The sequence below is a fragment of the Lethenteron reissneri genome, chromosome 7 (assembly GCF_015708825.2).
Source record: "Lethenteron reissneri isolate LAM-NWPU_2019-01 chromosome 7, ASM1570882v1, whole genome shotgun sequence".
NCBI lineage: Eukaryota > Metazoa > Chordata > Hyperoartia > Petromyzontiformes > Petromyzontidae > Lethenteron > Lethenteron reissneri.
In genome coordinates, this window is record NC_083785.1 from 6,048,095 (window position 1) to 6,061,162 (window position 13,068).

The window sequence follows — 13,068 nt, forward strand, 5'->3', positions numbered from 1 at the left end:
CACGGACACGGCGATCTAAAGGCAATCCCCAACCACAAGCCCCCGGCACAGCGATGACGCACGGGGGCTGTTCGATCGCTGAAGATGACATTGCGGGCTGCGTTCAGTGGGTCGCGGGGCGGGAAGCGGGGCGCTGGGAATTGGGAAGCGCTCTCGAGATGTTGAATTTGCGAGACCGAAGAAAGAAGTCGGGAAACTGTTAAAAGTCCCAGCGGAGATTTCTCGGGGTGCATTGGTGATTGGCCTGAAAACGTTGAGATTTTAAGTTTCAATTAAAAAATATATATTTAATAATACCTCTTGTCCATAACAGGTTTTTTTGGGTTAGATCGCGTGAATATATAAATGTGTTGTTAACCCCACCACCACCCGACATAGACAACTAGTAAGGTTTGTCACGTAAACAAAACAAATGCCAATTTGTTACTAGTACAGCACACCGGTGTGTTGGAGAGGAAACCCACAACATTTACAATTGGAGTACGACGTTTCGTCAGTAATTACAACTAGCATCGTCAGGCGACTGTGATTATTAAATATGTTAATGTTACAACATGGAAATTTTTTCCCCCACTATCAAAAAAGGTTAAATTTTGCCGCAGCTCACTTCGAGCTATGAATGCTCTGATACGTGTGGCAGTGTCCTTGTGCTGTTCGCCTTTCGGCGTCCTCTGGTTTGACACTGGTGAGGCTAGGCCCTAAACAAGGCTGTCTCTGGTGTAGACCAATCAGTTTCAAAGACAATGCCATCGATTATCAGAGCATGCTTTTTGTTTGTATGTGTCGTGGCAGGTTTGGCCACGATCGCCACGACTCGTAGCCGGCAGTACTGGCTCGGGCCAGTAGAGAGCAGAAGGGAGGCCGGACCTGCTCAAGAGTAATGATGATGAGGTGCAGTTGGCCCTCGGCATTCCCTGGGGGGAGCATCGGGACCAACGGTTGGGACCCCAGATCCCCGGAAGGGGGCTGGGGGGATGAGGTAATTCTCCAGGGCCTTCGAGAATATTCTGGAAGGGAGGCGTGGCCAGGGACGCAGTGAGCCGGGACCCGGTATATAAGGCAGGGCCCTGAACGGCTCAGCTCAGTATCGTCCGGCTGAAGACAGAAGACCGACCTGGGAGCCCTGAAGAGAGAAGAGCCCCCTGGGCAAAGCCGAACTCCTGGCTAGGGTGAGGCTTGAGCTGTACTAGTGAAGCTCCCAGCTTATAACCAGGGAAGACTTCAGACAAGACTCAAGCCCCGGTAGTGTAGGCACAGCGACAGCCAGAAGAGGCGAGCGAGCCGGCTACGTAGAGCATAGGGTGAAAGGGGCCGTTACCCTCTTGTATTGGAGCTTGTTGAGTTGTTAAATTGTTATAATAAACGTGTGGTCTCTAAGTGAAAGTTCCCTCCAGTGTATTACCCACTACACGTGCACCACAAGGACGTGTGGCTAATGCAGACAGGATTCCGCACAAAATGTTTGTATTTGGTGTTTGAACATCTTAACCCAACTGTTTTATTGCCAGCCAGGGTGAAGCCTATTTTAATGTGTTCATGTTGTTGTTAGTTTCAATGTTAGGCGAGTAACACTCGGTCTGTTGTGCTCTCCAGTTGCCTGGGTGAAGAGTCGTTGTCTACCTTGTTCCCAATCCTGGCCAGCTGGCTCAGAACAAGAGTTGTGGAGCGCATCGGCAGCGCGGAGGAGTTTACTGTGGACTCGTGACGTCTCCGGGATTGATTTGGTGGGCAGCCCTTTAATCAGTTGTGGCGGGTGTCTCTCTCTGGGTAAGTGTCGACGGACCAAAGAGAGACGGGTACAGCGGACACGTTTGCGATCTCGCCATTCGCTGGACAGAGTCCAAGACAAGAGGCACTCCTCCACACACCCTCCGCTCCAGTCAACCGAGGCTCACTCTGGAAGCCCCCCCCCCTCCCCCTGTTGTATACTAACCTTCTTCCAAAATTGAGATTAATAATATTTGATGATTTTTTTTATATATTATCTTTTTACTTGTTTTTTAATGATTGAAACACACCAAGCGCAGCAAACTGCAAAACACCAGGTGTTGTTAAGTAATGAACTGGAGGAGGGCTAGGATGGCAGAATTTGCAACCTTGCTTCAAGGAAAGATAAGGCCTGATGAACGGGCACATGTCACCCGTGCAGGCGGCAGAGACAGTGGGAGTGTCAGCCAGACATAGTTAAGGCAAAAAGCCCAACCATCCTGCATGGTTTTAAAGTAACGTCAAAATTCGAAATTCAACAACAGAGTAGGCTAAATTATCGATCCTCGCGCTCGCTCAAATTGGAGACCAGGCTGCGAGCTACATAAATGAACCGTTGCCCATTTGCTAATCCAATACTGAATGTTAATATTACTGAAGTCAAAACGAATTCTATGACCTCAGCACATGGGCAAATAATAGGGCAGTGTCGACTCAAAGGCAATGGAAGAAACAGAGGCGCCTTTGTCTAAATCACAACCACAGAAAGCCAGGAATCATCACTGATTGTGTGTTCAGGGATTCCGAGCTAGTTAGAACACGTGCACAGGGGGGGAGCTGATGTAAACAACCCTGCACGTCTGAACGTGAGGGGGCCTTTGACCTGAAAGTAAGAATAACACTCCCAGAGCAGAAGGTTGGATGACCACAGTGAGACGAGAATAAGAGTGGTGTATATCTCTCAAGGAGGCAGACCCAGCTGAACAACAAGGCTGCGGGGTCACCAGAAGTTCGCATTCGCCTAGTTAAGACAAAAAGCTCAATTATTCTGTATTGCTATTAAAGTAACGTTAAAGTCGGAATTTAACAACAGGGTAGGCTAAAGTTATCGATATTCACACCCACTCCAATTAAACCAGGCCACAAGTTACGCCTACTGAACCATCACCATTATTAAGTCAATATGAAATGTTATTTCCATACTTCAATACTTTCTATACAATTCGACCCGAAGCATATGACAATCAGAACCTTCCTAAGTCAAAATTGAATCGCACCCAGACAGGAGCGAATAGTCAATATAAGGTTGAAGAGGGAAGGAAATCAAGAGCACGGCGAACTGCAAACGTAAGCAAAAAGCCGGGAACAACACCAGCCCAGCAACAGCGAGTGGGGCTTCGACAGGCCATAAAGTAGAATAATAACTCCCGGGGTCAGGGGACACAAGAAGAAGCAGGCAGACAAAAACCAGAACTGACTCCAAGGTTCAACCGCCCTCACCTACTCAGGAGTGACGGAAATTAATGAGGCCTTGAATTAACGGCAGGCAACAACAACGGCGAGCAGAGATAGGGTGGGGCAAAGACTGCGGGCTATGAATGCAACTTCGTGTCAGTAAAGCCCTGACAAACAAGTTAAGTTAAAGACATCACAATACATAGTATCGCACATAACATCAATGTTAACTCTATTCACCATAAACTATATTCCGCTTATATAACCATCCAGGCACCAAGGAATACGAATTCCTAGGATCAAGAAACTTACCCCTTAACCTAAGATATCGGAAATAAATTTATAGTAATAAGTATATGCATGAAAGACAAAAGTAAAACTTATGGAAAAGCCAGGATAACGGGATGAATCACAACCAGGTCGAATATAATACATAATAAAAAAAAACGATGTTAAACCCAGGGTCGGAGAGAAAGGGAGATCCCGGCCGTCTTTGTATCCCCGCAGCGCGGGATAGGAGTGTGTGTACGCTCGGGGAAACACCTACACTTGGGTCGGGCACCACGATGGGAAACGACAGACCTTAGGTTACATACAGAATCATAACTGTGAAATAGTAAAGGGACAAATGTTAACTTAAAACTTTTTAACCATTTCTTTGTGCGCCGGGTCGGAGAGAGTGTTGCCCCTCCCTCCAGGTTCTGCAACACGAACAAAGACGCCTATGAGACGATTTGTAACGTCTGTGTTTTGGGTCATGAAGAAGGCCAGACAAGAGATAATATTGCACCCAGACAGAGAGACGACTTCGAGGCAATTTGTAACATCTGATTGTTTGCTCGTGGGTTTTATGGAGGGAGTGTGACAACGAATATACCGTCAGTGATGCACACAAGGACACACGGACATACGGACAGACACATGGACACACCTGCCTACGGACAGATCCTGACATAGCAAAAATCGAAAAGAAGCCCCGCCTTGTGGGCGGGATCCAGGGGGATTTTTCGGCATAAAGTAAAGGATCCTGAGCATTGGAACCAGTGCGACGGGAGGGTCCACTCAGAAGCTCGACCGGGAGGGTCGACTCAGGAACGAGTGCGACCAGAGCGGGTCCACTCAGGAGTGCGACCAGAGAGTCGACTCAGGAGCGAGGGCGACCAGCGGGTCGACCCAGGAGCGAGCTCGACCGGGAGGGTCGACTCAGGAGCGAGCTGCGACCAGCGGGTCGGCTCGACTCATCTTCAGCTCGTCAATCTCTGCTGCCGCCGGAGATCTCCGCTGCCGCCGGTGGTGAGCGTCGCGACTTGGCGACGATCCAGCGCTGCACGCTACGAGCGAGTTGTGGGCGCCACCTACCGACCGGGTTCCGAACTGCGACAGCGTATCAACAGCCATCCGAGCAATTCACCACGGTGACAGGGGAGCGCCTGATACGTATGACGCGCACCGCCCCCTCACCACACGACCACCAGGCGTCTGTTTGACATAAAGAATCGACTCCGAACACTGACTATTCAAGACAACTCTTACCACTCAAACACTCGAACCCATAAGTCATCCGTGGCTGGGAAGGCATCACAACGAGACCGAGTGGTGGCCATCCGTCGTATAAGAGTATTCTTAATTTTTATCTTTAATATTTAGTGGGCTGTACTCTTAATCGCATAAATTCCCAACAGATCCATCAATACGAACTGATTCTTGGCACCTCCTTCCGCCGAGCCACGCTCACGTGGGGAGTGGTGGCCCACCGGATCCTTATCAGGTGATCTGGTCCCCAATTAGTAAACTTGGTATAAGATAACGATCTTCGGAAAAGGAGCACCGTCGCAGGCCCTTACTCCGAGCCGTTCTGCTGTCAGATAACCTGCCGATGTATCTGTTGAGATTGGTGCCTTTAAGAATAGTAACTGTTTTGATTGTGTTTTTTTTTTCGCCGTATAATCTTTCAAGTATCCTTCAGTCATAATCGCCGCACGTACTCGCATCCTCTACAGAATATTCAACTGTCCCGTGACCCAAGGTGTTAACAACGTGATAAGGGTTGCGTATGATCAATAAGGAGTGCGGTACTGCGTGAACAATATTGAGTATAATCATTCATTAACGTTAAGGTTTTCTTAGCATAGTATTTGCATGTTTTAACGACTCTCTCTCTCACTAACAACCATCGCGTTATGCGGGATCCATGTGCAGTTGTCAAAGTGAAATCAGACAATCGTTGATGATACTGTATTGATGCCGTATTGACGTTCCGGGATTGAGAGTTCGCATACTATATCATAGTTAAGGTTGAATTAGTAATAAATTGATCAATACAGAAGTGGTTGTGTGATTCTTTCCTGAAATCTATGCATAAGATCTGCTTCTGCGTTGAGATTTGAACTTGGTGACCTTAATAAACACACTAATACATACTCGGTAAATGTTAAAGCGATAACGGGGTGAACCGGGGTCTGGTTATCATAACGACTTGCATTATCATAATTACACCCACTCGCATAATTAATACGATTACCTCTCGAATTGGCATAATTAAAATGTGCGTAATTACATAAATTAACATATTTCCGGATAATTACACATTTGGCCAAATTTCATTTAATTATTATTATTTCCACTGAATATTCATAACCCACATATACAACATAATAATTTCACCCACGCACGCATACAACATAACAATTTTCATACCCAACATATACAACACCCCCCCCAGTCAACCTGTCCTCAGTGGGAGGTCGCTCATGCTCCACCGCTGCCCCCCTTGCCTGGAAATCCCTTCCCGCAGCTGTCTATGCTTTCGACATCCCTGCTGCCCTCAATTCAAGTCCAGGTGTAAGACCTTCCTGTTATTCTCCTCTGCCTGTGATTGTCTGCCCCCCCCCCTCCCCCCACACTGTCTCTACCCTGCACAGCACATGAACTACGCGGCGCACAAACACCGGCTGCCGTCACTGCCCCCAGCGCATTGAGACGCGGCTGCGCGGTGGGGAACGCGCGCCCCGAGCAGGACGAGAGCTCCTCCTGCCGCGCCTCGCCGAGCGGTCACTGATGCCCGTGTAAAGTACGCGCTGTGCGTTGAACTTCTTTCGCGCCGTACGTTGCCGTCCATTTAGTAGGCACGCAAAAATCTGTCAGAACTTGACTCCTCCTTAACGCACCCCCACCCCCCACCTCGAATCTTATAGAACGACCGATATTTGATTCACGCAGAAACGATCAAGGATTAATATTATTCACGTGCTTAAGCAAACAGATAGTCCACCGCCGGACTATCTAACTCACTTGAAGGCCAATGTAGACAAATTATTATCGAGGCTTCACCCGCCCCCCCCCCGTTTCTTATGCGTACATTGTCAGTAGACCCCGCCCCCCCCATACGCAAGCTACGCATTTGTGTTAACCCCCCGCTCCCCCCTCCATGCGTACGCAATGGATGGCCCCAGATTGAAAGCTCATCTCCGGAGAACTGGGAAGGGCAACAAAAACTAAACACAAAACTCAGTTCTAGGGAGGTGAGCTTTCAATGTTGATTTAAAAGTGCATAGCGCCAGTGGCTTCCTCATCGCACCTCCGATTAGCACGCTTGGCTGCGTACGGTGCGAAAGAAGTCCAACGTACGTACTTACATAACGGAAGTAAGAGCGTTCCAGACGGCCGAAGAAGCGCATCTGAAAGGCGCACGATGCAGCGGTGACCACCGCCTTTGTTCGATGGTTAACCAAAATCCGCTGCTGCTGCTTCGAGGATGCAATTAGTGCGACCTCATAACCGGTCTATCCACTGACGGATGAGCCTCCCCCCCCCGCGCCCACGTGTTGAGTTTAACCCACACAAACCGCTCAGCGTCGGGAGTTACTTGAACATTTTTTGGAGCTCGTTAAAATCGGTGCCAGCGCGTCTATTTAAATGACAATGCCAAGTTGAACTCTTTCAATCCAATACGCCTCAATTCACTTGATCTGGTTGGCGATACCGATATAAATATACGCATTTCTTACTTTGACTGTGAGTTTATTTAAATGGCATAACGGCGGAAGCCGCTTACAACGATGTATTCTCGCCCGTGATTATGATCACGGCTGCGCCTTCTAACTGCGTCACGAGGGCATACGCACCACACGTGGTGGCTTCGGCTGCCTGCTGTGCCGTCTGGAAGCGTGTGCGTTTTTACGCTAAACCTCTCGCACCGTACGTAGCCATCCGCGCCAATCGGAGGTGTAAGTTAACGCGTGGCAATCAGTGCGTGCATCCGTTACTGACATCCCACTGGGAATTAATATGGGGATCCGCTCATCAATTCTGAAAACGGTTACCGGTTTAACCGGTTTACCGTTTCACAACCCGAATTCTACGTTCGGCGTCAACGGCGTCCAGGCTTGGAGCGCGACTCCTCGACGCGTCCACGAGGTGGCGACAGAACCCCGCGCGCTCCCCACCGCTCCCTGCCGGCCCCTCCCTCGCCACGAGGGGGCGACACGCGCACGCGCAGGCCGAGAACTGGGAGGCCCCGCCCCCTCGCGCCACCCACTACGCCCCCCCCCCCGCGAGCACCTCTCGCCCCACCCACTTCGCCCCCCCCCCCGCGCCCTCCCAGAGGTCGCAACCGGGTACCCGATACCCGTACCCTACCCGATACCCGGCTACCCGATACCCGTACCCTACCCGATACCCGGCTACCCGTTTGCGACCCTGGTGCGGCCGGGTACGGGTACGGGTAGACCGTGAGTCACTGATGAGTAACCACTTGTCACTCATTTCCCAACGTCTTGTCTCTTCTCACAATTCAAGTTCCTAGAATCAACCCATCCGCGCCTGCAACATGGCTTCATTCCAGAGGTCGCAATCGGGTACCCGATATCCGTACCCTACCCGTACCCGGTTGGGTACCCGGCCGGGTACGGGTAGGGTACGGGTAGGGTACGGTCGGGTACGGGTACGTGTACCCGTTTGCGATCCTGGTGCGGCCGGGTACGGGTACGGGTAAGGAATCAAAACCCGTTTGCGACCTCTGCGCCCCCCCCACAACACCACGCCCCCCGCTTCAAACAAACCCCCCATTCCGACTTGTTTAGTCTTGTTTGCTGTTGTGCCTTGCTGACCCGCCCCTACTGGACACCTGTAAAAGATAGCTGATCGGATTCCTCCAGTCTACATAGAGATCGTGATCCTGACCAGCAGCCACGATCTATCTCCACTGCTGGATGACGGAGGCTTTTACCCAAAACGCGTCTCATCTCTCACGGCCTCGCCGCGACAAAGCCATTCTACCCGGCCTCCCGCCGCGGGGGCGGACTCCATCGCCGTCAACCCACGTGGTGGAGGTCCTCTCAGGCCTCTTCCCTCCTTTGACTGCCACTCCATCCCAAGTCTCGACCACCGCCCATCAGCACCCTGTACCAGCGAGCCCACTCACTCTTCTCAACAGTTCCTACGTTCACGTGAAAGGGAACAAACGAATTCCCAGACGACTCTCGCTCCGATCGGCCTGGACACTAATTCCTCGTTTAACGCGGTAGATGCGTTCCTGAAAAGTGCCAGCGTTAGGCGAAAACGCGTCAAGCGAGGAATGACTGCGACTCAATCTCATTTGCACTCCGAAATCAGCCTGCAGCCATTCCACGGGGGGACTAAGAATTAAGGTGATGGGTACGTCGCCGCGTTCTGTATCATTCCGCTCAGCTCAAGAAAGTAGTTCGTTGTCAACTGCTCAAAAACCGCGTTGTAACGGGCGCATTCCGCGCAATGACGTGCGCGTTCCGCGTTGTAACGGGCGCATTCCGCGTTGTGCGAAAAGTGTCCCCTAATAAAACAAAAAAACAGAACCGCGAATTCACGTTAAGTGACGACTTACCCTACCTGCGTTTCATTTCCGCCAGGTTCGCGTCCACCACGGGTACACGGATCTCCGTTTGAATGGTAACTCGTGGTGGTGGTGGACGCACGTGGAACACGGTGCGGACTCGGCTCACCGCACTCGCCCCTCGTCGTCCGATGATCAGCGCAACATAATCACTGCCGGGAGTTGGAATCGAAGCAGCAACCCCAGTGTCAGAGGCCCATGTCGCCGACCCCTCACATGAACATCACTAGCCCCGCCCACTTCGTTTGTGACCCTTGGGCTACGCTCATCCTAAACCTTTAATAAAATGTTAAAATACTTTTTTAAAAACACGCTTTAATAAAATGTACTGTCCGAGCTGCCCCTTCCCCTGCCCCCTTCCCCCATCGCCCCTCCCCTCCTTCCACACCCCCCGCCCCTGGGCGTGGCTCCCCGAGGCTTTCCGTGACGTAAGGGACCACGTAGTGATTTAAAAGCAACGTCAGTTAAGCGTTGACAATTAGAGCCGTAAAAATATCATTTAAAATATTTTTATTTTATTTTTAATGATAGAATATAGTATTGTCATCAGTATGACATAGCTATACGAAGTTTGCAGTCGATAGCACATTGGGAAGTGTGTAAAAATTGAGTTACAAGATTTATTTTTTGAGGATACAACAGACGAAGTGAGTTAAATAAAAGCGTGTAATAATAATAAAAACAGCGCGCCTTCAGTCGCTTTCACCCTCTGATTTCTTCCTGATGACGATCGCTTGTGTTGCGGTCGAAACGTAGTTTTTTGTCGATTTTATTTTGTTAATTTGAACCTATCTATGTGACTTTACCGAAAGACCCAAAGAATATGAATTCCTGCAGTCACGAAAACTTTCAGTCAACACACACCCACTGCTGGTAGAACACACACATAGAGACGCCTTAGCCCAAGGGCAGAGCACGAAGCATCCCTCTCCATTAAGAGCCACGTCCACCATCATCACCAGCACCACCACCGCTCACGCATTGCCGCCTCACCTTGATCCCGCGCCGCGAGCCGGGACTCGAACCGGGGTCTGGTCAAGTCGGAAGCGACGCTCGTGGCCGTTCCTGTTCCGCTCCGTTCTGTAGCGACCTCCAGCGAGCAGCGAGCAGCGAGCACACCTGTGCATCGCTCACCTGGCTAGAGACGACAACCCACTTGAGCAGGGGTGATTGAACACCTGGGGAGGGATGATAGCACACCTGGGTAGGGATGATGGCACACCTGTGCATCGCTCACCTGGCTAGAGACGACAACCCACTTGAGCAGGGGTGATTGAACACCTGGGGAGGGATGATGGCACACCTGGGTAGGGATGATGGCACACCTGTGCATCGCTCACCTGGCTAGAGACGACAACCCACTTGAGCAGGGGTGATTGAACACCTGGGGAGGGATGATGACACACCTGTGCATGGCACACCTGGGCATAAATGATGGCGCATCTAGGTAGGGATGACGGCACACCTGGGTAGGGATGATGGCACACCTGTGTATCGCTCACCTGGTCAGAGACGATAACCCACTTGAGCATGGGTGATTGAACACCTGTGTAGGGATGACGGCACACCTGTGCATGGTACATCTGGCAGGGATGGCAAAATACCTGTGTAGGCACACCTGGGCACACCTGGGCACACCTGGGCACACCTGGGCACACCTGGGCACACCTGGGCACACCTGGGCACACCTCTCCAGGGGGGAGGGGGGGGGGCAGCTCGCCATCAAGGCTCGCGGTAGCCAGCAGCGCGCATGGGGTGACGGATTCTAAGCTCCGTGCGCTCGCACGATGACGCGCGTATGTGTGTGTGTGCAGGTCTACGTATTTGTGTGTTAATAAAGACAAATATCTTCTTGGTTCTTTCGGTAAAGTCACGTAGATAAAACATGTTTTATTTTTATTCTTTTATTACTTCCCTTCTACGTGACTTTACCGAAAGAACCAAGAAGATGAATCCCTGCAGTCACGAAAGCTTTAAATCGAAAGACAAATATCCCCCGTTTAGCCTTAACAGACTGTTGAGGCAAGTGCTGTTAGCGAGCACCTGTGAAGGCCGGAACGGTACACGAGGGGGTAGGTGGCCAGCACCACGCCGCACCGGGTAATCATTTGTGGCTGAGTTGACCTAGGGGAGGCCCAGAACCGGTTCACATAATCGTCATTGGTGTTGGCCGTGAGCGGGAATAGAACTCGAATGGCTGGGTTCGTAGCGCAAGGAAGCGCTAACCGCTACACCACCGCTCCCTGCTAACGCGCACACACACACACTGACACACACACACACCTGTACGTGCAAGGGTGTATGTATGTGTGTGTTTGTGTGCAGGGTAATGTGCCTGCGCACAGGTGTGTGTGTGTGCGTGAGCGCAGGTGTGTGTGTGCGCGCAGGTGTCCGTGTGTGTGCGTGCAGGTGTGCGTGTGTGTGAGTGTGTGTGTGTGCGCGTGTGTGTGCGTGCGTCGTGCGTGTCCGTGTGTGTGAGTGGCAGTGTAGAGGTCAGCGCGCCGCGCCACGGATCCCGACTACGAGGCGCGTTCGATTCCCGCTCACGGCCACCAACACCAGCGACGGCCCTGGGCCTTTTCTAGGTCGACTCAGCCTCAAATGAGTACCTGGTGCGGTGTGTATTGAACATCGCCACTAGAGAGACAACGGCGAGCGGGCGTGGTGCTGACCACCCACCCCCTCGTGTGTCGTGCTGGCCTTCATAGGTGCTCGCTAACAGCACTTGCCTCTGCTACCTGTTAAAGGCTATACGGGGAATCTTTGCCTTGTAGGTGTACGTGTGCGCGCCGATAACATAAACATCACACTCGCGGCGTGGAGCGGTGGGACAGTGGTGAGCGCGCTGCGCTGTGAACTTAGCCAACCGAGTTCGATTCCCGGCATCGGCAAGTGAGATCAGAACCGGGTCCTGCTCCCCCCCCCTCCCTTCCTTACAAACCCCCACTGATCATCGTGTGGTGAAGTATGGTCAAAATACCCCCTAGACCAACACGGCGTGGGGGAGGCCTTGTCATTGGTCGCGGGGACTGCTTGATCATACTTCAGCACGCCGGTGAGCGCGGGATGGCGACGTGGTGGGAGCATCGGGGAAGTTCCAGTGAAGTTTCCAAGCTCAGTGCGCTAACCACTGCACCACCGCTCTGTGCGCGGCCCTCCGCTAACACCGCGGACGCCGCGATGGAAGCAGCACGACCACCGGCGAATCCTTCTGCGCGTTTCCTTCAGTTTATTTACGAGCTTGTGGTGGTGGTGATGTCGGGTTTGTTGTTGTTGTTTATTCCGTTATAGAGACTCGCTACGACCGCGTAACGAGGGCGCGAGTCTTGGCCGCGTGGCATCATTGCACCCCTCCCCTCTCCCCCCACACACATATAAACACGTTTTAACTACATATAGAACACTTTGCGAGTGTGCGAGCCGTCACGTTCTGTGGAGATCGCGGTGGCGCTCGGAACCTCGCGCAACGAAGTCGCCGTGCAGAGTGCGCCGCGGGATCGATTCTTAGATTCTTAGATTTTATTTAAAAAAAAGTGAATTCGATAAACGCGGTCTCTTTGCGTGGGTGCCCCCAAAGGTGCAAAAATCATCATTTTTATAATAATGATAGGCGACGTTTCGGGCAATGCTCCTGCTTCATAGTAGAGACATGATGCGATGGGATGCTCACCGCTTCGCGACGATGAACGGCTGTGTCCCGACACCGCCGCCAATTACACACACATCCATATGTATAGATTATATATTATATATACACACCTGTAATGGCTACAGTGCTATTCATAATCAAAGCCTACGTGTTAAACCTACAGTGCTATTGTTGCCATGTGCGGAGTTTTAGTTCAAGAGGACGAAGCCGAATTTCGATTTAAAGCTTTCGTGACTGCAGGGATTCATCTTCTTGGTTCTTTCGGTAAATTCACGTAGAAGGGAAATAATAAATAAAATAATAAAATAAAACATAATAAAATAATTCTCACGACGTTTCGGCCACAACGCAAGCGGCCGTCCTCAGGTGAAGAACAGGTCTGTCGAGG

The 13,068-nt window shown here is 51.3% G+C and overlaps 1 long non-coding RNA gene across 1 annotated transcript; it reads left to right on the forward strand.

Annotated features, from left to right (window-relative positions):
- Positions 1-1,090: 1,090 nt before the first annotated feature.
- On the forward strand, positions 1,091-10,247 carry LOC133357185 (uncharacterized). The gene is made up of 4 exons (XR_009756937.1): positions 1,091-1,169; positions 1,594-1,767; positions 6,084-6,232; positions 9,048-10,247. It is a non-coding gene; the product is annotated as an uncharacterized LOC133357185 (long non-coding RNA).
- Positions 10,248-13,068: the final 2,821 nt, after the last annotated feature.